Below are 24,312 nucleotides of genomic sequence, written 5' to 3'. Positions count from 1 at the left end.
TATTTGCTGGGACTGGGGGGGGGGGGGGGAATTAACCGCAAGAAAAAGCATTCTTCAAGTGAGCATGATTATGCAGAGTTTACAATTGGGCCTTCATATTCAGTATCCAGGGTGTGTCCTTAAGCTGTTGAGTGTTTTTGCTGCATGTTTGTTACCTTTCTGGAGTTAAAGACTTGGGCACTAATTGCAAAATACAAGTGAATTAGTAGAGGGGGAAGGAGGACAGGCTTGAAAAAGCCAGAGCTGTCAGAAGTACTTCACACATTTAGGTGCTTGAGTGGCTGTCAAAAGACTGGCCCTATCATTGACAGTGACCAAGCATCTTGGATCAGTGAAGCCTTCTGTAGGCTATTGGGAAGAAGATGGGATTCAGGGCTATAGGGAGCTGTGATGGAGCTCTCCTGCTGGCCCCTAGAGCTGATAGGACGGTGTGGTTGTTAGCTGGATGCTTGCAGAGTCCACTGGCTCAGTTGCAAGCCACTACAGAACTGCTTTTTTCCCAGAAGTTGGGAAGGACCTGATGTTGGTGCACATGTGTAGAGCAAGACCACCATATTATTTTCACACTGGAAGGAGCAGCAGGACGATTAAGGCCATTCAGCAGTGGAGAGGAGCACTTCATGCCTTCTTTCTGACTGTGGTATACCTCTACGTGTTTGGCTTGTCCCCAGTTTTCTTGGGCTGCTGCCCAGTGTCTTGTTCTCTTGCCTGGTGAGACTGCAACCCTGGCTCTCCTTTTTCCTGTCACGTGAGTGTGATGTCACATGCTTACAACTGCGGGGATTCCAGTCTGCTGCCCATAAGATAAAGGTGGAACCTGAATCCAGAAAGTTTGAAGACCTCTGTCTGAGCATACTTTCTCAGTTCATAGGTAATGTTGCTTTTTAATGGTTTCTTTTGTAGGAGTACAGCAGCCAGCCAGTTACCTGGGGGAGCAAAGAGATAGGAGATGGAGGCCGAGGCTGTCTGTTGATGGTTTCTTCTAGCACCAGTATTCAAAAGCAACAAACATCTGGATACAGAAGTTCTTTTTAGTTGCCATGTCTTTTGATTGGCTTTATCCTCCATGAATCTGTCTAATTCCCTTTTAAATCCATCTGTTCTTGTAGCCATCTTTGCATACAGCGGCAGTTAATTCCACAACTTAACTACCCATTGGGCAAAGAAGTATTTTTCTTTTCTCTGCCATAAATTTGTTGCCCATCAACTTCATTGGGTGCCTCTGAGTGCTAGTATTATGGGAGCAGGAGAGAATGTTCTCTCCGCTTTCTCTACCCCCATGCATTATTTTATAGACTTTTATTATGCTGTGCCATCAAAATGGGGAGATTCTGAGTTCTGCTTTACAAGATGTTTTCTGAGTTGTGGTGTAGTTTTTGCTGAGCTTTGTTTCTTTGTATTTATTTTGTGAACTAAGAGAAAAAACAGATTGTGGCAGTTCCTGAATGGGTTTGAGGTTTACATGTTGTTAACATATTGAAGAGAGTGGCAGTTAAAGTCCACTGAAAGAGAGAACACCCCCCCCCCCCCCCCCGCAGAGCTGGAGAGAGTCTTGGACTTTTTCCTGAGCCAGTGGTTATGTCAGCAATATGCAAATACATTTTATTGGGTAGTCCAAGTTTGTAGAGAGGTCCAATGGCCTGTTGAGTAGCATTACCATCCTGATGCGTAGAAAATAAGCTGGTGAACAAGTGTCCCTAATGTGGAAGTAAAAATTCTAATAAAAACTTTTTATCTATTTAATTTCTGTGTGTCAGCATGTTGTTAGAAAGTGTATGATGGGGGCTAACAAAAAAGGAACTAGGTCAACTTTTTTATAATCCTGCCTTGCAGATATCCTCTGTCGTACTTATCTGTGCCAAAAAGCAAAGCAAGGAAGGTTGTGTTTGAACTTTGGAGAGTTGGTTCTTTCAGATCGATGATGCAACACAGGTATCTTGCCACGTGTGTAAATGTAAATGAGAAGATAGCTTATTGAAAAGTTAATGGAGGTAGGAACCCAGGGTAACCAGCTTCCACATGGGACTCGGAGATCTTCTGAAATTACAGTTGCTCTCCAGACCACAGAAATTATTTCCCCTGGAGAAAATGACAGCTTCAGAGGGTGGAATCTGTGGCTTTATACCCACCTGTGGTCCCTTCCCAAGTTCCATCCCCAAATCACCAGGAATTTCCCAACCAGAAACTGGCAACCATAAGGAACCCTATGTGGACATAATTGCAAGACTAGTATAAAGAGACCAGAATCTTGTTTGGGAAGACAAGGTGGCTTATCTGAGCGTATCTCACTATAAATTTAGGCAGATCATGAGAAGGAGGGTAGGAAGGGATGATCCAGTGCTTGGCTCTTGTGGCCCCTTCTTATGTGTCCAGAGTAATGCCACTTTAGGATCAGAAAGGAATTTTTTTCCAGGGCAGATTGATCAGGAATCTTGGAGGTTCTTTATCTCCATCTGGGCACAGAGCAGGAGTCACTGGGGGAGTGAAAGGGGGGGGGAGGTAGCTGAATTTCCTGCATTGTGAAGGGGGTTGGACTAGATGGCCCTTGAGGGCCCCTTCCAGCTCTGTGTTTCTGTGTATCAACTTAGAAAGTTTGTATTGGTTCTGCAAAATTGCCTTGCCAAGGTTCTCAGTGGGCTGCAGGAAACTTCCACACTCTCCAGTGTGATGTAGCGATCTGGTTTGTTATTTTGGGAGCGCTGGAGGTTGAAAACGTACCTTCACACTGTTAGCATCCACTGAAGAAAGGTGCATCTCAAGCAGACTGTGGAGTAATGACATCTGCCTGCCTGGGGAGAGAGCTTGTAGCCACCAAGGGTAGTGCTTCTGCCATTTGCCCTCTCTGGAGAGCATTTTGTTAACTTGTGTTTAAATATTTTTGGTTTTTTCTTGTATTGGTGTACTAGTATCATATGTGGCTTTAAGTCTTCAGGAGTAGAGAGATGCTGGTTAAAAGTACCTTAAAGCAGTGTTCTTATAGCACCCTGGAAAAGATGGATTTCATCTTTGTAAGATGTGTCTATGTTATATGGAAAAAGAGGTATTCACTGGAAATTGGGGGGGGGTTGTTTTTTGCTGGATAGACTCCTACAGGATGATCTCCAGGAAAGCCAGATTTTGGAAATATAAACTATGGAAACTATATGAGAGAAGGAAGATGAAAAAGAAGATAGTTAAGGGAGGGCAATCTGGCATACTGTTAGGTCTAATGCATAACCTTCATCCCTTCTACAAGATTCCAGGATGGGTTTGCAAGCAGGGTTTTCCTTGAATCGAGAGCAAAAAAAATTCAGTGTATGTCTGCATCAACATTACTTACCTGTCACAGAAGAAAATGCACTATTCCCCCCCTCCCTTCTGTTAAGTATTCAGTCTGGTTTGACATTGAAATTCTCAGCTAAATGTCATTCTGCTTCATCATGCTCCCCAGGACCAAGCCTAGGAAGTTTAGCACCAAACACACAAGGGAAAATTGACCTCCTGTGAGATCACTGCTGGGGGAGGTATGAACTGAGCACTAATTCTGATGCAGAACTACTGTAGCATTCCTTGAGCCCTTCCCCATCCTCGTAGACGAAACACACTCCAAATAGAACTGAGGAAAATCAGTAAACACGTATCTAGCGTTAAAGCTGTTTTTATTCTCTTTCTAGCCCTGTTCTTCTTTTCTCCCAAAAAAGTTGTTTCTGAATGGGTCGTTACTAGCCACCCTTCTTTTGGAATACATCAAGTTATTTTAGGGTTTAATGTAGCTCTGGGAGCGTCATTTAATGATGACGTTCTATAGGAACATGATCCCACCAAAATCTTGTTAAAGTGAATACATTATGTGAGAGACAGTTTGGTATCGGTGTGGTGGTTCAGAGCAGGTAGACTCTAATTTGGAGAACGGGGTTTGATTCTCCACCCCTCCTCCACATGAAGCCTGCTGGGTGACCTTGGGCCAGTCCGAGTTTTCTTAGAATTCTCTCAGCCCCACCTACCTCCCAAGGTGACTGTTGTGAGGAGAGGAAGGGAAGGCAATTGTAAGCAGCTTTGAGATTGAGGAAAGTGAGGTATAAAAATCCTATCTTCTTCTGGCAGGTCTCTTTTACAGGATCTATTTTCTCTCCGCATACGTGCTTACTGAGAAGCTTTTTCACTGTAATCCCTGCCGGTGACTTCCAGTTGGCAGTGGCAATGTTAGCTGAATGCAGATACCTGTCTAAACATTGCTATGTGTTTTGTTTCACATTCCCCTGTACAGGAAAATTTCAGTTCCTTATAGCTTGGTGTCTCAGGGGGGAGAAAGAGGTGGGAGAGGATTCAGCATCAGACTCGGGGGTTCTATCTTGTCAACAACCTATGTTCTTACTTTTCACCCTCACAAATCGAGGATGGTGTTTCAGAAATGGCTTGAGGCTTAACAGTGCTGGTTTGAAGCTATCGCTTGTCACCGAGTGGCAGAATTGAAACAAGTTATTTCTAAAAGTGTCCCTGGCTATGAAGGTGAGTATGACTTGCCTCTGTGCATTAGTTATATATGTCAGTTTCACAAATCCCAACAGGAAAGTTGACAGCTTTTCTGTGCTGCCTGAGAAGAGAGACCAAAGGCTAAGTAGTATATATTTTTTAAAGCACAGAGTGAGTTTTAATCCCTAGATTAAGTTTGCTAGCAGAGAGCATTGCTTAAGAAATTGCTGTAATCAAACCTGTACCAAGGACGAATTCCTATACTACCCATTGTGTCTACTATCTTATACCTTCATCAAAATAAAGTAATAAAGCATTCCCTGGACTATGCTATTTCAAGCTGCAGCAGGTGGAGATGGTTGCATGTTGGAGTTTGACCTTATGCTTCCTGCACACAGCTAGATAGGGTGTCAGGGAAGGGGAGTCAGACTGCTGTCTTCCTTGCCATGCTAGATTTCTGTGTTCATGAAAGCATTTTCATGAACACAGAGAGCCAGTTTGGTGTAGTGGTTAAGTGCATGGACTCTTATCTGGGAGAACTGTGTTTGATTCCCCATTCTTGCACTTGCAGCTGTTGGAATGGCCTTGGGCCAGCCATAGCTCTCACAGAGTTGTCCTTGAAAGGGCAGTTTCTGAGAGAGCTCTCTCAGCCCCATCTACCTCACAGGGTGTCTGTTGTGGGCGGGGGGGGGAGATAAAAGGAGATTGTAAGCTGCTCTGAAACTGATTCAGAGAGAAGGGTGGGTATAAATCTATGGTTTTCTTCTTTTCAGAAAAAGATTAGTGAGCATACAGATGTATGTATTCCTCCCAGCTGCATCCAGAGATGGAAATTGTATTATTCATATGGCCATTTGGTGCTTAAATGTAATATACCTGGAGTTAAGAATGTTGCTGTTGTTTGTAATCAAGTCACACCTGATTTATGGCAAACTTGTGGGGGCTTTTCAAGGCAAGGGAGGTTCAGAGGTGGTTTGCCATTGCCTGGCTCTGTGTTGTGTCTCCCATTCAAATATTAACCAGGGCTGACCCTGCTTAGCTTTTGAGATCTGATGAGATTGGGCTGGATTCCAGGTCAGGGCTGCGATTCTTACCAATTCACAATATGCTTAGGATCTATTATTTCAATGCAAGCTGGACTAGAAAATGGCTTGGTTCCTAAAAACACAGCAGTACTTGATAACATAATAAGTATTGGATCCTGTTATGGATGCATTAGAGAACACAAACTAGTAAAAGATGTTTGGCAGGGATTATTGCTTCAAAGATCCAGTGTAGTAAAACTTTCAAAATGGAGAAGGAATAATCAAAACAGCCAGTTGCTATGCACCTTACAGCATTTAAGCTAATGTACGTGCATCTAACACCATTTAGGCTAATATATAGGGAGAAGCTGTGGCCCAGTGGTGGAGGCATCTGCTCTGCATTCAGAAAGTCTAAGTATTGATCCTGGGCTTCTCCAGTCAAAAGGATCAAATAGGGGGTGATGTGGCAGACCCCTCCTGAGACCCTGCATCTCTGCCAATCAGAATAGACAATACTGAACTTAATAGCCAATGAACTGAGTCAGTGTAAGGCAGCTTCATGTGCATGCCCATGAATTTTAACAAGGCTGAGAGGAAAAACCGTATCTCAAAACTGTATTTAAAAGAACTCCCAGTTTAGAGTTCTGGTATAGTGTACAATTAGAATGTTGTTCTTCACTAGACTTTTAATCCTGGTTCAGCCCTGTCCCAAAACTGACATTCTACATGTGAATCATAGAAACCAGCTCTATGAGTTTAGTGTAGAAAAACAATTTGGAGACAGGACTGAACCAGGATTAAAGGTCTAGTGTGGAACTGGAGTAAGACTGAGGAGGCCTGAATTCAAACTCTCAGCCCTAAAGTTCATGTGGTCATCTTGGTCTCTTAGTCTAATGTTTCATATAGGGTTTCTGGAAGGATAAAATAGGAACAGAAGAACCAAAACTTCAGATTCTGTGCCACTTTTCTGGCTGGAGGAGTGGGGAAGGTTGTTCTCTAGTAGCCAGGTTGCTTTACACTACTTGAAGAATAAATGTTTCCTATTCTTTCCCAGTGTGGACAAAACCTTTTCTTTCTATGTGGATACCATGTGAAAGTATTTGGTTGCTACATGCTTTTAATATTTGCACCGAAGTGTAATGGCTGTGTGTATAGCTAAATTCAGATATGGTTTTGGCTTCTAATCCCCTAAACCCACCATGATTTGGGGCAGCTCATCTGCTTTTGATTTCCATTGTCTCAGCATTTGCAATCCGACAGCAGACCAAGGTAATGCAGGTTATGGTTTGGTGTGATGTTTGAATTAGCAAGCTGTGTTACAGCAAGCAGTTTTCTGAGGCTATTGAACTTAAGATGCAATTCATGGTTTGTTGTAGTGTTATCACTATATAGTGTTATCATGTGTGGTATAGTGGTTAAAGTGTCAGATCTGGATCTGTGAGACCCAGGTTTGAATTCCCATTCTTCAGTGGAAGTTTGCTGGGAGACCTTCGGGTCAGTCATACACTAATTCACAGGGTTGCAGTAAAGTTAAAATAGAGGAGACAAGAACAGTATACGTTCCATTTGGAAGAAAAGCAAAGTATAAATGAAGTAAGTAAATTTGAATGTTGCACTGAAATGTAATTAAGTTTCTTTTATAATTAATTTGATGTGTAATCTGAAATCATTGCCATATTCACTAGCACCATGACTCAAAGCTTTTGAGGGTTGACCTACCTCTTTGCCTGTCTTTACATTTCAAGCAAACTTTAAGATCTGATCACATATAGAATGCAGTTTGAAGCCTAAAATGTAGAATACTGTATTCATGATTTCACAGCTTTGGGGCACCTTACCTTCATATTAAACTTAACACTGTAGGGTGCTCAGGGACAGGGCACAATGATAGTGAAAAATCCAGAGAATGCTTTCCATGGGGGTAAGCCCCATTTAAAAGATTGTAGTAGAGTTCAGAGTAGACATGCGTAGTGTTGCTCTCTAATTCTGGTTCTTTGAACTTGAAGTCAGGATTCTGTTCAGCTGATATGTGGGCTGTGGGATTTGGTTAGTTCGTGATAGACATGCCGTAGCGCGAGCTCGGTTAGTTTGGCTGCTAATCGCATGCTTCCACATGTGCATTTCATCTTTGTAGCCATTGCTTCTGGTAACACAGGATGGTTTCAAGGGATGTGTTTTCCTAGCATCAAGATTGTTCTGTGTTTCTTATGCAAAGCAAGTAATACAAGGTAGACTCAGCCATGCATAAAGCTGGGGAAATGTGTAAATTGCTCAACTTGCTGGTCTTCATGAAATGTGGTGAGACTTACGTTTAATAGAACAAACTGTACCAGGATACTGCTTATAGTATTGCAGTCATGGTGCATCTCCCTGCATACATGCAACTTCATAGCTGGTTTTCATAATTACCCAAACATGTCTTCTTCAGCAGCATCTAAACCAAGGGGTTCAAACAAGCAGACAAATCAGCCCCCCGGAGGGCTCCTATCAGGGCCACAAGCAACACACTGTCATCTGTTTCCTTCTACATCATGGCTTGCTTTGCAAGGCTTTCTGTTGAGAGACTGTTGACCACCAGGGATCAGGCCTTTTCAGTGGCAGCCCCCTCCTGGTGGAATCAATTGCCAGAAGAGGTTAGGGCCTCGCAGGACCTCGCTCAGTTTCGCAAAGCCTGTGAAATCACTTTCTTCCAGCAAGCCCTCAATTGAATTCTGGAACAACTGTCGTCCTGAGAATATGAGTAACATCTAATTTGTTAGCACCAACTGTATATTGTTTTTAACTTATATTGTTTAATGGTTTTATTGATTTTATGATTGTGATCATAGTATACTATGATCTGATGTAAGCTGCCCTAAGCCCGTCTCGGCGGAGAGGGGGGTTAAATTGAATTGAACATAAACATTTCTCAATCGCACAGGAGCTACAAAGCAAAACTCCTCCCCTGGGGAGGAAGTGGGGGGAAGGAGACGATGACATTGGATTTATATTCTGCTCTCCACCCTGAATCTCAGAGTCGCAGAGCAGCTCACAATTTCCTTTATCTTCCTCCCCCACAACAGACACCCTGTGAGGTGGGTGGGGCTGAGAGGGCTCTCACAGCTGCTGCCCTTTCAAGGACAATCTCTGCCAAAGCTATGGCTGACCCAAAGCCATTCCAGCAGCTGCAAGTGGAGGAGTGGGGAATCAAACCCAGTTCTCCCAGATAAGAGTCCACACACTTAACCACTACACTAAACTGGCTCTCTATAATCTGTAAGGTTTCGAGAGTCAAAGCTCTCATGAAGAAAGCTTTGAAGGAAGCTAATGTGATCTTGGAGTGTATCAACAGAGGCATAACATCCAAATCACAAGATGTCATAGACCTGATGTAACTGAAGTATTGTGTGAAGTTCTGGGGGGCTCACTTCAAGAAGGTTGCGGACAGAATGAAGCAGGTACAGAAGAGAAGATGATCAGCCCCTCTGAGGAAAGGCTGAGGGACTTGGGAATGATCAGTCTGGAGAAGAGGAGGCTGAGGGGGGCATGATTGCTCTCTTGAAGTATTTGAAGGGCTGTCACTTAGAGGAGGGCAAGGAGCTGTTCCTGTTGGCAATGGAGGACAGGGCTCACAATAATGGGTTTAAATTAAAGGTGGGAAGGTACTTCCTAGATACTAGAAGAATCTTGTTTACTATAAGAGTTGCTCAGCAGTGGAATCAGCTACTGAGGGAGGAAGTGAGCTCCCCTTCACTGGTGGTCTTTAAGCAGCAACTGGACGAACACTTGTCAGGGGGATGCTGTAATCTAAGCTGATCCTGTATTAAGCAGGGGGTTGGACTAGATGGCCTGTCTGGCCCCTTCCAGTCCTGTAATTCTGTGTTCTCAAAAGCATGTCCCCTGAAATTTTTTTTGACCTCTGAGGTGCTAATGGACTCTAGAATATATTTGTTCTACTGCAGACCAACATGGTTACCCTCTGAAACTGTAATCTTGAGGGGCAAATCTGTAGTTTGGCCTTTTCCCTCTTAACCGTGGACTCTTGTAGAGGCCAGGCAGTAGGTTCAGTGTTTTACGTCAGCTGAATTGGGTGGATGTATGAACAGATTATTTATGAGAAGTGTCCGGCATAGTTGTTTTTAAAATAAAATCAATTAATTTGTGATTAGTGTTTAGAATCTTTCGGGCTCAAGTGCCATGTTCTACTGGAGAAAGTTTTTCTTCCAGACTTTTCGTTCTCAGCTGCGAAGAACATCCTCAGTGGCGTTGCAGCCGGAGCAGGCGCTCTGACCTTCTTGTCTGCTGTGCATTGAGTGAGGCCAGGGCTGCTGGAGAGCTGCTAATTAATTTGTGCTCTTGGATCTGTGATATTCTAGAACTTCTAAAGATGTTCTGCCCGTGCATGAGTGTATTGCGAAAACTGCAGTTAGGTAACTTGTTTGGCACTGGAAACCTCATCATTTCTTTTTTCCTTTTTGTCATGACACATTCAAACTTTACTATAATGGCAGGAAGCCATTCCATTGTGCAGTGCCCCAGGGTCTGTCTGGTAATGAAGGTTAAACATATAATAAAGTATTCAGTGAGCTTTGCCTATAACTTTAAGGATAATGTTTATGTGCTCCAGGTTCCACAGATATATACCAGCAAATGAGATCTATGCTGCCCCTAGGCACTGGATACAGGTACCAATGACACAGTATATTTCCACCCTAGAGTGTCCACCTGCCTGCCTCCTCTCTACCCTACAGGCATGAATTCAAGGACTGGATCATGCCCTGTGCTTAGTCTCTAGATATATCTCTCTTAAATCTCAAAAACACAGCAAAGGGAAAGAAAACTGCATAAAGAACATGAGCTCACACTAAGTGCACAGGAGCAGCATTTTGTATGGCTGGTTTCTGCCATTATTCTGGTGAAGAGGGATCATCTTCATCCTCATCCTCGAATGAACATGGGGTTTCACCACGTGATTCTGAGTAGTGTGATGTTGCACCACTGGACTGCTGACTGCTAGGGGCCACAAGGTGCCCTGTTGCTAAGGCCACTTCAGCTTCCAGATACAGTCCTATTTCCGCTTGATTTAGCAACAGCAGCATCACCAGCTGTATCAAAAGGTAAACCTACTTGAGTAGAACTGAAAATTAGCGCCTTGTTCACCCAAGATATTCCTGTAGACATGTCTGTGGCACAGCTTTCAAAAGCTTTTGGCACCAGGGTTTTAGCAGCTCTTAGGTCTTCTGCTGAACATTTGCCTGCTTCTAGACCAAATGACATTCCCATTCACTTCAAAACTTCAGTATCATCATGGATCTCAAAGGTATTATCAAAATTGAAGAGGTATTCAAACTTGTCAGGAGAGATGCTGCAATCTGTAATTGTTCTTTTGCTTGTGTTTATTATTAGAAAAGGCAGTTGTATGGTAGAGTTCAAAGCTGGAGGGCTCTGATTCTGCTGCTCATTTTGTTGATTGTACCAAATTTCTGAAAGCAATTTGCTGCAGTAGAAGCTCTTGCAGCTGAACTCTCTTCTGTTTTATTCGTTCTATACGTTGCTGATTCTCAACCTCCAGATGTTGACATTCTTGAGCTGAGTTCGTAGGAAGACCTATCCATCTGATTTCTTTTTTTCTCCTTTGAAATAATGTTCATTGCCATCAATACATTGAGTGCATCGTAAACTCTCCATCTAATATTCTTCTGATCATAAGCCCTGGGACCCAGCCAGTGGCTTCTGTTATGTCAGTCTTGAGTGACCATGGCTGGCACTGTGGTATACAAATTTCCAATCAGAACACGTCCTGAATTGGTCAGTCTTTGTGGTGTGCTTATAATCATTTGGGATCCCACATGCACATTTATTGATGCAAATGGTTTTGGCAAAATTTTATCTGGCAGTCACTAGAAGTGCAATTATGGAAACAATTCCTTTCACAAATTTCCTATGTTGTTCCTCATTTTTTCATATCTACTAGAGAGATTTGTGATCCATTATAGAGGATATTCAGCAGCACCTAGACTGTTTGCTTACTGGATTCCAACATGAAGTAAGGTCTCCATTTAGGATAACAGTCTTCTGACATGAAACTACTGGAAGGAAAATATAAGTTTTGAAAAGTGTCCTGGACACCATTTCCCATATCCTTGACCACTGCCGTAGTAATACTTTGCTAAAGAGAAGTGACTGCTTATGTGCAGAAAGTAGTTACTGCCTCTGAGGGCAAGAGTAATGGCAGCCATCTTCCTCTCTTGGGCTCTTCTTCCAGGAACAGCTACATTTCAGAACTCATTTCAATCTGAGTTCCAGCAGGTAACACTGTGATGCTAATCAGCTGGAATTATTTTCACAGAGGTTCCTGCCCTTCAAAAGTAAAGACATCCATCTCATCCATCCCTGAAGACATGGACACATTCTATAATGAAAAAAGAACAGTAATATAGTAGCCCTTGTCCCAATCCACAGATGCCTTGCACTGCAGCAGATGGTGTTCACACATGTAACAGTAATCAAAGAAAGTAATCGCTACAGCTGAGTGGAAGTCTGGAACTGCAATGGGCTCAGTGCTGCCGCTGCAGCCGCCACACGGCGCCCCACTAACTGCTCTCCCCTTCCTCCACAGATATATATGAGTATTCCCAAGTCCATGCCTGACTCACTAGATGACTGTCTCTTGTACTCTTCAAAACAATGCAAGAGTGTATGGGCTTGCTGTTTGCTTCTTTCCCCTCCACCTTCAAACAGAAAAGTTGAAGCCCTTGAGAGAGCAAGCCTGTCTCAGTTACTGTAGACAGTAGTCTGGCAGTTGAACTGTGAGATTCAGAGTGGGGAATACTAGTTTTCTGTTAGTCCCCTCCTTGGATTCTGATTGGCTCTCAGAGTTCTCTGGCTTGTCTCAGCATTTTTCATATTTTGGGTTGTGTTAACCCAAAGAGTCTTTTGGTTTTGAGTGTCACAGAGCCACAAATTTCCCACCCTCATGTGCGTGTGCATGTTGTTGTATCTTCTGCACTGTATTCCACAGAAAGAAATTTGTCAGAACTTGGCTTTAGTGACGAAGCCTGATAAAGTGAATTCAATCTTTAATTCTGTGTCTCCTATTTTGGGATTGGCCAGCTTGAGGTTGACTCAGCCTTCCATCCTTTTGAGGTCGGTAAAATGAGAACTCAGCTTGCTGTGGGGAAAGTGTAGATGACTGGGGAAGGCAATGGCAAACCACCCCGTAAAACGTCGGCCGCGAAAACGTTGTGAAAGCATCATCACCCCAGAGTCAAACAACTGGTGCTTGCACAGTGGATCTTTCCTTTTCCTTTGTCAAGGAGTCTGAGTAGCTTACAATCGTATTCCCTTCCTCTCCCACAGCAGGCCCCTTGTGAGGTAATTGGGGCTGAGAAAGTTCTGATAGACAGTGCTGGTCGCCCTGGTGGATGATCTCCAGCGGCATCTGGACCGAGGCGGCTCGGTGGTACTGATGCTGTTAGACCTGTCGGCAGCGTTCGACACGGTCGACCATCGGTTGCTGACTTGCCGTCTTGCCGACGTGGGGATTCAGGGGTTGGCTTTACAATGGCTTACCTCTTTCCTCAAAGGTCGGGGACAAAGAGTGGCGATTGGGGGTGAATTGTCCCAGAGATACCCGCTGGATTGCGGGGTCCCTCAGGGAGCAGTTCTATCCCCGATGTTGTTTAGCATCTATATGCGCCCTCTTACCCAGATTGCCCGGAGATATGGGCTGGGCTGCCACCAGTACGCTGATGACACCCAGCTCTATCTACTTATGGACGGCCGGCCTGCCTGTGTCCCAGAAAACCTGGACCTGGCATTGCAGGCCGTGTCTAGATGGCTCAGGCTGAGCGGGCTGAAGCTAAATCCGACGAAGACAGAGGTCCTTCGCCTGGGTCGCCGTGGTCCAGGGAGGGAGATTCCCTTACCGGCCCTCGACGGTGTGCCTCTGTCAGCGGCGCACAGGGTTAGGAGCCTGGGGGTGCTACTGGAGCCTACCCCAACTATGGAGGCCCAGATAGCAGCCACTGCCAAGTCCGCATTTTTTCATCTTAGGCAGGCAAGGCAGTTGGCCCCTTTCCTGGAGGGCGACGACCTGGCAACAGTGATCCATGCAACGGTCACCTCGAGGCTGGATTACTGCAATGCCCTCTACATGGGGCTGCCCTTGTGCCGAACCCGGAAGTTGCAGCTAGTGCAGAATGCCGCTGCCCGGCTGTTGTTAGGGCTCCCTAGACGGGAGCACATCCAGCCGGGGCTTCGGGGACTGCACTGGCTGCCGATAACATACCGAGTTCGGTACAAGGTGCTGGTTATGACCTTTAAAGCCCTTTATGGTCTGGGACCTGCCTACCTTAGGGACCGTCTCTCCCCACATGTCCCCCAGAGAGTGCTGAGGTCGGGGTCTCAGAACCTCCTTACAATCCCTGGGCCAAAGGAGGCCCGTCTGAAAGCGACCAGGGACAGGGCCTTCTCGATTGCAGCTCCCTGTTGGTGGAATCAGCTCCCGGAGGAGGTGAGGGCCCTGCGGAACCTTGAACAGTTCCGCAGGGCCTGTAAAACAACCCTCTTCCGGTTGGCATATAATTAACTGTGAGCAGAATGCCTGAATATTAAATCTTAAACATCAGATTACTGAATATTGGAAATTTGAAGGACTGATTTAAGGAATAGTAGCATAGTGTATATCGATGTGAGTTTTATGTATTTTTAAGTTTTTATGTATTTTATTGTATAATTTTAATCGTATTTAAATCGACCTCTGTTAGCTTTTATTGTTGTAAGCCGCCCTGAGCCCACCTCGGTGGGGTAGGGCGGGATATAAATCGAATAAAGTAAAGTAAAGTAAGTAAAGAATGGTGACTGGCCCAAGGTCACCCAACAGACTTCATCTGGAGGAGCTGGGAATCAAAACCAAAAACACTTCTGCACTGTGCTAGTGGCAGATTAGAAAAAAGCCATAAATAGTATTCTCACCAGCCGCCTCTTCCAGGGAAGAGACAAGCTCTTCTGTTGCTAACCAGAAATACTCAGAATCATAAGACTGTAGGATCATGGGGTTGTCATAAAGGTGATGATTGTTTTATTATTGGTCTATCTAGTTGCTTGCTTTCAGGACATTGACAGATTTCACTTTCGTCATTTGGAAAGTAGTTTCCATATTAGAACCCAGTGTGAGATTCAGACTAAGTTGTTGCCCATGTGGTTAATGAGGCTGTTCGGTAGCGGTGTTCTGGCAAATGTGGTTATATGACGGGGTGGAACTTGAGTTTACTGTGGCCACATTAGACTGTACCTCACCAGCAGTAACATGTTCAAGTGGAAGATTGTATTTTGTTTTAAACGTACCCACATACAGCAGAGCAAAACCCAACCCCCAAACATACTATATTGGACTGAAAGTCAAAAATAGGCCTGAGTTTTAAGTGATAGAGCCTTTAAGCCACAGATTTGTCTTCCAAGCAACTGGAACTGCATGTCTTTACTGTGGAGCTCAGCTCTACAGCTTGTGAATTGCTGACCCCACAACCTGCTGAAGTTTTAGGAGTTAAGCTGCTTTAATCTTGTTGGTTTTGGCCAGCCTAAATCTGCTTAAAAAAACAATATAGTTCCATTTTGTCCAAATTGGCTGCTTTTGTTGAGGTCCAAAGTACTGAGTCCTAGTAAACACTTAGAAAAAGCTCCTTTGGTCACATCTGACTCTAATGAGAGGGGGTTATTTTTGGCCTGGCTCCATAAACTTCTTCCATAAATCTCATCCATTGTTTAGGTATTCTTACATTTTGAAGTTCAGAAAAAGAATCAAAAGCAGCTCTGGAAACACAAGTTGATCACTTGGAGATCCACCAACCTAGTGTTCATTTTAGGCATTAATGGAACTTCCATCATCTGGAACGAAACATCTTTATTCCCTTTTAAAATATTTCCAGTTGCTGAACAATTTACATTAATAGCAATATCAGCATAAAGGAAACTTCCAGAAAAATAAATGGTATTTTTACAATAGCTGATTATCAAAGTTTTCAACTTGCAGTCTGTAGACCTCACCTAAGTACAATAGATTTGGAACCCTCAATGCATTAATCCTGCCTGTTATGCATACAATATGTCTTACTGTTCTAAGCTTTTCTCCAACTTTAAATAACCAAATGCAGGCTGGTGTAGCTTCTTTCTACATTTACTTCTTGGCTTGTTGCGTATTTAAGAAATGCTAATATAAAATACAGCCTCCACCTGTGGCCTAATCCAAAATTCCAATTAACCAGGCACTTCTGCTACTGCTGGATCCACTGGTACAGCGGTATCAGATTACTTAATGGATTATATCAGCACATCTTTGTTTTCTAATATTTAGTGCAAAACTACAAAACATTATAAGAAATTCCCTTTACTATGATCTCATCTCTGACACTGTTTTGTCTTCACCAGAGTACTGTGATGTTGAATAAGAACATAAGAGAAGCCATGTTGGATCAGGCCAATGGCCCATCCAGTCCAACACTCTGTGTCACATAGTGGCCAAAAAAACCAGGTGTCCTCAGGAGGTCCATCAGTGGGGCCAGGAAGCTAGAAGCCCTCCCACTGTTGCCCCTCCCAAGCACCAAGCATACAGTACATCACTGCCACAGACAGAGTTCCAACAATATGCTGTGGCTAATAGCCACTGATGTACCCCACATTGTAATGGTTCCAGTTGCACCATCAGACTTAATAGTCCTTCCAGTTCTGCACATCCAGTCACTTCTCCAGCTTGGTTTCCATTTATGGTAGGGATGTACATTTTTAAAATTAAAGCAACTATTTAAATAATCAAAGTGCAAATCTTAGATGTTAACAAGCTCACTGTGTGGCCTACATACATATTATCAAATCTGCTATTGATTCTCCCCCCCCCCCCCCCCAAAAAAGAACATGCTCTGATTTTGGCCATGGTTTTTTCCTAACATGCTTTGGTTTTGGCCTTGCAAACAGATGTTTAGCAGTAAAGCCAACTTGGGGAAAACACACATTCCACAGGTGATCCTGGAATATACAGGTAACTCTCTTTGCTGGTTCTCTAAGCTTTGGAAAACATTTAAACATTTGCCACAATATCTAAACAGTGAACAAATCCTTATTTAATTGTATAATTTATGTACCTAACACATGGGTGCTTGCAGTTTGTATTACAAAAAAATCTCATCCCTAATCTGGAAGAATGTTGGTCCATCCTAATACGTATTGGATGCTATCTGATTATAAACATAGGAATCAGCTTTTTCCCAATTTACAAAATATTTCCTGCTTGGCCAAGTCTGAAATGATACTTTTGAGCTGAAGGAAACCAGGCGGTTACCCTCCTAGAAAGCTTTGTTTCAAGCTGTTTTTACTTTGCTGTGTTGAAAACTGACAGGGTCTTATGTTGTTTAGTAGAATTGTGCATAACCTTCAGGTGGGTAGCTATGTTTGTCTGAAACAGCAGAACATGTTTTTATGTTCTTAACATGGTTTGAGTCTAGTGGCACCTTTAAGACCCAACGAAGTTAAATTCTAGGTAAAAGTTTTTGTGTGCACACACATGAAATTTTATACCTAGAACTTACAGTTCCCTTTTCTTGAGGGCGAAAAGGACACTCTGATATCCCCGGGTTCCTCTTCCCACAATCCCTGGAGACAGGAAATTGATGGCATTTTCCATCTCTTGGGAGAGAAGGAGCCCACCTTCAATCTGGAGACTTCCACAGCTGATAAACAGACAAGAACCCTATGAAGCAAGTCAAGCAGGTAAAGATAAACTGCTAGACTAGTGAAAGAACAATGAACATGGAGATTGGCAGTCAGGCATCCTTTAGAACAGAGACCCTCTAACTAGGGTGAGTCCAGAGTGTCCTCCTTGCTCTCAAGAAGAAGAAACCTTCATAGCAAGTCTGATGATCTGTTCTCTCTTGTTATGCTAGGGGTGTTACAAGCTCATCTGATTCAAGGAGGGAGAAATGACTGCCAAGCATAGGGATAACAGTGAAAATAGACCACTTGCTGTAGGACTCTTTGCCCGAATGCTGTAACTGCCATGGCAGTAGAGTTCATTTTACAGTGTTTGGTAAATGTTGAAAAGGGATGCATTTATGTCGAATGCTGCTGATGTAGAAGCACTTCTTGTAGAATGAGTGTAAGATTTTGCCCAGGTTTAACCACGAGACCTCTTGAGTAGGATCAAAAGAAGTTGTAATGATGATACTTAAAGTAAACATTACATGGCAAATGGTCACTAGTCCCCATCTTGCCAGACTGGAGTACAGTTGAAAATTATCAACTGTTATAGAGGAGGGGGCCAACGGCTGTTCACTTTCCTGCACCCACCAAAAGTCTTTTGGAATAATACACAATTCTTATTAGTCAAGGCCAAATGCTCTCTTCAGTTGGTGCCTATCAGTGTTGCCCAGGGAGACCAGATTAGAACTGTCGCCCTGCAGCCTCTTTCCACCTGCGAGCCCAAAGCATCCCACATCACACAAAATACTGAACCTTCAAAAGAAACCTAGTGATTGTTAAACTGGAAACAGTTCTACACAATGAGGTTAGTAGTATTATATGAAATTTAGAATACGTTACATGTGCTGTGAACTTATCAATATACCAGGGCAATAACATCAGCAATATGAACGTCAGTCAAAGAACAGCAACCATGAAATGGAACAAGTCCCTGACAATGAGCTGTGATCACCTCTGGGACTTGGAGGCCCTGAGATTCATATGCCAAGGAGATGCAGCTCTTTAGCCACCTGTTTAGTGTAGCCTTAAAAACCCTTTTCACATTGACTGCTGGATGAAAAGGCAGAAAAAAGGGAATCTGACTTCCTTAAATGGCTTGGTCCTTCTGATATAAATGCAGAGTGATTTTTGATAGTCAAACAAGTGCCAGTTCTTCTCCCTAGGATGAGATGACTTTGGGCAGAAGGAGGGCAAATATATTTCCTGTGAGCTGTGAAAAGGAGTGTTGACCTTGGGGGATGAAGGTGGGATCTGTGTGCAAAACCTCAATTTTCTTATGGAAGATGCATAAGCCCTTTCTGATGGAAAGAGCACCTATATCTGCAATCCATCTTGCTGATGTAACAGCTACCAGGAAAAGTACCTTCAGGGTAAGGAACTTCAGGGAAACCTCCCTCAGAGGCTCAAATGGAGGACTGGTTAGAGCCTGAAGAATGACATGAAGTCTCCAAGATGGAAACCTGTGCACTGTAGAGGACTGAGACAAAGTTAACTCTTTTCAGAAATCTCTTCAGCTCTGAGTACCTGGAAGGTGGTGCACTGCTAACTGATGAAAGTAGAATGCTCAGAGCAGCTACCTGGCAACCGAGAGACTCCATCCTATAGGAAGAACAACACCTGATGAAGATCCAGGATGTCTGGTTGCAAGTGTTTCTTCTTGCACCATCTGACAAAAGCCTTCCAAAAATTGCTGTAAATTCTAGGAGTGGGACTTCTTCAGGCCCCCATCATGGTCTGAATGAACCGATCAGATAAACCCTGTGCAATCGGAGCTTGCCGATTAATCTCCATCCTGTCAGATGAAGCCAATCTGGGTCTCGATGACAGATGGAATCCTGTGTTACCGTGCTGGGTGACAGTGGAAGTTCCCACGGAGGTTGAACTGATTATTCCAGCAGGCTGGAAAACCAAGGTCTCCTGGGCCAGAATGGGGGCAGGCAAATCAACTCTGCCTTCTCCTGTTGCATTTAGTTCAGAACCTTTGGAATCAAAGGTATTGGGGGTGCGGGGGAGGCATAAAAAAGGCCTGATGGCCAAGGGGATATCACAGCATCCGCTTGTTCTGCTTGTTGTCTTGAGAAGAGTCTGGATGTCTTGGCATTGGTTGGAGAGGCAAAGAGATCTACACACAGTAGGCAGAAATGTAGAGCCAAGGACTGGAATGTTTCCTGACTGAGGGACATTCTTTTGGGAACTATGAAAAAATTAGAATAGATGTCTAAGAACTTGTACATGTTTGACTGGAGAGGGAGAGGTGGGGTGAGGAAGAGGCCTCATGTCTCTTTTCCAGGAAGGTAAAGAAGCTCTTTTTTCTTCTCTGATTGGAGACGAATTGTTCTAGCCAGTTGTGGAGGCCTGGTTGGAAGTTATTGTCTCCCTTTGACTCACCACTCTGATTGCATTCAGCAGATTTGATAGGCCAATAAAGGCCATTCTGGCTAATCAGTAGAGGGTACACTTTTGGTGCCAAAACCCGAGCCTGCCTCTTTACGATCCAAGCCAGGCAGTTTGTGACCTGTAGCTCTCTCCAGGAGCTCTGCCACAGTGTGACAGCTGAGCGAGAGGGTTTGCTGGGATTTCCTACTCCACTGCCTGGGGATCAGCTCCCCCAATCCTCCCTCGGAGTAGGTCCCATGGTCGGAGGCCTCAGGTACAGACGTCACCTCTGTGACTGAAGCAGCGGGCAAAAGGCAGAAAGCCTCGGGGGGGGGGGGGGGGACAAGGCCAGAAGAACAGAGTTTGCTTGTTTGTTAAACACAGCCAGAAAGAGAAAAACAAAGTGCAACCAAAGGAGTTCCTTAAAGGGAAAATCTCAGGAGCCGTCTAAATCTACTGTGTTCTCAGGCGGAGGCAGGGAAAAGACTGAGCTTAGGCTTGTCCTCCCTCCCCTCCAAGATGGAAAGTGCAATCAGTTTCCCGCCTCCAGGAATTGTGGGAAGAAGAACCCAAGCATATCAGAGTGTCCTCATCCCATCGAGAGAGAATAAAATGTTGTTTAATGGTGCCACTGGACCTCAAGCTTTGTTGTGTATAACCTGTTTGTGGTGTTTGCCATTCAAAACTCTGGGAAAGAGTCTGATGAGTGAAAAAGAGGCAACCCACTTTGGGTGTCTTGTCGATGTAGGTGAGAAAGCCGCTGGTGCCATCTGGGTATGTTTCAAGAAATGCTTTCTGACCCTGAAGGATATGAGACTCTCTCAAATATAATTGTGTGTGTTTGCTTTAAACTGTTCTTTGCATGGTGTAGCATCTTGATCGGGCAGATAGGAACTTCCTTCTGCCTTTGCCATATGGAAATAGTTGCAACATATACTGGGCAACAGTCTGCTAATGGCGTGTTCGTGGTTACGGATCAGCTTTATGGGGGGCGGGGGGGGGAGGCCCCAAATGGTGAATACTACAAAAACAGACCTCAGAGTTTCCACTTTCTCTAGGAGCTAAAAGCAGAGCATGCCAGCACTTCTGAGCTCAGAGAGCTTTTATAGTAACATTATAAATGCCTATCAAAGAGGTGTTTATACTGGAAACAGCTATGTAGCTTCAGCTGTATAGAACTGGGCATTCAGTACAGGTGAATGCAGTGTGACCTGTACAGAGCTTCTTGTGGCCTGCTGCTGCTGCTTACAGATGGGTTTTGAGCTCATTTGAGAGCAACCATTTACCAGCTACTGGTCAACATGAACTGGAAACCTGGGGTCCACATTTGTTGAGTTCCCTTCAGCAGAGCCTGCTAGGCCTCTGGAGTCACAGTAAGGCTATTAATTTTGGCCTTGTATTTGGTTGTAGGGAGTTCAGTTTTCAAAACAAAGATAAAATGCAGTCATAGATCAAGATGGGTAGCCATGTTAGTCTGTTTGTTTCAGTAGAGAAGAGCAAGAGTCCCATAGCACTTAAAGACTACCAAAAATTGTGGCAGAGTATGAGCTTTCATAAGTCACTGCTCACTTCTTCAGATCAGTATCTGAATGGGCAGTGACTCACGAAAACATAGTTTTTTTGTAAGATTTCCCATGCTCATAAATCCATCTAAAGCCAACAGTTAAAATTGAGGAGGATTAATAAGGGAGTTCCAGATGAAACAAATCTTCACCTTCTTTGTGTTCAGCCCGTAGAAGATGAGCATGTTACATAAACACACATGAAGTCTGCCTTTCACTGAATCAAGACCAGGACTTTTTTTTGTAGCAAGAACTCCTTTGCATATTAGGCCATACATCCCTGATGTAGCCAATCCACCTGGAGCTTACAGTAGGTCTTGTATTTTGAGCCCTGTATGCCTTTGGAGGATTGGCTGCATCAAAGGTTCCTGCTACAAAAAAAAAGCCCTTATCAAAACTATTGATCCATCAAATTCAGTACTGTCTGCGCAGATGATCCCAGGCAGGAGTGTCAAACATGCGTCCTGGGGGGCAAATCAGGCCCCCAGAGGGCTCCTATCAGGCCTCAGAACAACTGGCTCTTGTCTGCTTCCTTCTCCCTCTTTCTTGCTTCCTTCTGCATCTCAGCTGGAGGTGCTGGGGCTTGAACTTGGGACATCCTGCTGCATCCAAAGACTTTTCTGCTAACCCATAGCGCCTCCCAACTCCACAGTCCTTTTAATTTTACAGCTTGTTCAAATAATGGCGTTGTGCAGACATTGCAGGGGATCAAAATAACCTTTTCTCAGATGGTGCAGTAATGTTCTGGTCCCTTTTTTGCTCTGTACTGTCAGCAGCTAATAAGCAAGCAGTGAAAGAAGCAATCATTTCGCACAACAGTACCCTCCACATTTCCTGCCTCTGCACAGGCTGTCTTTATGTGACACAAGCGCTCAAAAGTTGTGACCACAACCAGAACCGTTAAGATCATTGTCCTGAACAATGCCTTGTTTCTTATGTGGACAGAAGAGTACAGTACATGCCTGCAATTGTCTTTGTGCTCTCTTCTAGCCTTTCTTTGTAAGCTGCTTTCTGTAGTCTTCCATTGTACCTGTGAAAAACCCACACAAGTGCAGATCTTGTGGATTTTAAGGGAGTCTTCCTTTTCATCAAGGAAGGAATGTCCCATGTTCAGTGTTCTAAGCGCTCTTGTAACCAGAGATTCACAAATTTGTGTGTTTCCTTGATAGCCACTATTAATTTTGGTTGACACTAAACCGGCTTCTCCAGCTCATCTAGCATGTTAAGATTCGTGAAAGAGACTGGGCTGGACTTCTCTTTTATGGCAGGTTTTTGGAGGAATTCAGCAGCAGTTAGAGCTTCTTGCTGCTTGAAAGTGTCTGAAATCTAGGCCAAGGAGAAAATCTGCTCCTCTTAAGATTCCTGTATGGGTATGCTAGGGAACTTGGGAATGGTGTGTAAGTATAGTGTTCACCCTTCACTCTGAGTCTCAGAGTGGCTTACAATCTCCTTTACCTTCCCCCCCCCCACAACAGGCACCCCGTGAGGTAGGTGGGGCTGAGAGAGCTGTCCCAGTAGCTGCCCTTCCAAGGACAGCTCTGTGAGAGTTATGGCTGACCCAAGGCCATTCCAGCAGCTGCAAGTGGAGGAGTGAGGAATCAAACCTGGTTCTCTCAGATAAGAATCCATGTACTTAACCACTACACCAAACTGGCTCTGGTTGGAGGGGCATTGAAAGGAGAGCTGCCTACACACATGAAATCTCACGAAGGGTGTGGCTTGTGTTATAGGAAGACTATTTCCTTGATTTTGATTTTTTTTTGCTTAATTTTGCAGTATTTTTTGCCATCAAGTTGCAGCTGAATTAATGGTAACCCCATAAGGTTTTCAAGGCAAGAGAGGTTCAGGAGTGGTTTCTATTGGCTGCCTCTGCCTAGAGATCCCAGTATTCCTTGGTGAAAATACAGACCAGGGCATGACTCTGTTTAGCTTCCAGGATCTGATGTGATTGGGCTGGCCTGAGCTATCCAGGTCAGGAAGAGGATGAATTGTTCCTAGGAGATGTAATTTTTTTTTGATTTTTTGAAGGTGTGCAGGGGCTGGAGGGGGGAGGGGAGCGCTATTTGTTTTCCTCCAGAACAGGGGCGGCCAAACTTGCTTAACATAAGAGCCACATAGAATAAACGTCAGATGTCTGAGAGCCACAAGACATGAATGTCAGATCTTTGAGAGCCACAAGACGTGAACATCAGATGTTTGAGGGAAGGAAGGAAAATAGATGGGGGAGGGAGAGGGAGGGGGAAAGAAAACAACTTTAACTTTGAATACTTTCGCCAAACCACTGGCTGCCTTGGCTTGGAGAAGTGATTTAAAGAGAGAAATGCCTTCGACAAGCTGACTGACAGGACAGCGGGAGCTTTGAGAGCCACACAACAATATGTGTGAAAGAGCCACATGTGGCCACCCCTGCTCCAGAGGAAGTGGAAATTTGGGGGAAAATTTTAATATATGCAATACTTCCCTATGAAATCTAAACTACTTGCACTGATTTTAACGGCATAAAATGAGTCATTTATAATTTAGCTGACATATTGTTGGTCATATTTATGGAATGTAAATATGTAAATATCTTTGGATTCTATAAGAAAAATTGCAAGTGTATGGAGGACTTCAGAAAGTGTTGAAAACTGATCCACACTGTGATACCACAGCATGTGTAGTTTTAATTTTTGCCATCTGAGAAGTAGAAATTTGAAGGTACAAAACAAATATTGTAGTAAACAAAAGAGTATTATTTGGTAAAGATGCAGTACCGCAGTCCAAGCTCTCTGCTCACGACCTGAGTTCAATCCCAGCAGAAGCTGGGTTCAAGTAGCCAGCTCAAGGTTGACTCAGCCTTCCAACCTTCCAAGGTCGGTAAAATGGGTTTCCAGCTTGCTGGGGTAAAGTGTAGAATAGATGACTTGGGAAGGCAACGGCAAACCACCCCGTAAAAAGTCTGCCAAGAAAACTGTCAAGATGTGACATCGCCCCCATGGGTCGGTAACGACTCAGTGCTTGCATAGAGGACTACCTTTACCTTTTTAAGCAAGCAGCACCTAATCATATTAGCTTGTGTGCTCTGATTTTGTTGTTGATGTTGTTTGTTGTTCTTCACATCCACCAGTCTTGATACTTGTCCTGATAGAGGAGAAAATGAGCCAGATGATAAATGTGTTGAATGGGTT

The 24,312-nt window shown here is 44.0% G+C and overlaps 1 protein-coding gene and 1 pseudogene across 2 annotated transcripts in view; one reads left to right on the top strand and one right to left on the bottom strand.

Annotated features, from left to right (window-relative positions):
* The window catches only part of VAPB (VAMP associated protein B and C), a 64,274-nt gene that overhangs the window by 3,600 nt on the left and 36,362 nt on the right, over positions 1-24,312 (top strand). The gene's annotated exons all lie outside the window — the stretch shown is intronic.
* On the bottom strand, positions 10,289-17,133 carry LOC132567791 (transcription factor Dp-2-like; annotated as a pseudogene).

This window comes from Heteronotia binoei, chromosome 2, assembly GCF_032191835.1.
Source record: "Heteronotia binoei isolate CCM8104 ecotype False Entrance Well chromosome 2, APGP_CSIRO_Hbin_v1, whole genome shotgun sequence".
Taxonomy (NCBI): domain Eukaryota; kingdom Metazoa; phylum Chordata; class Lepidosauria; order Squamata; family Gekkonidae; genus Heteronotia; species Heteronotia binoei.
This window is presented reverse-complemented; position numbering and strand designations above follow the sequence as displayed.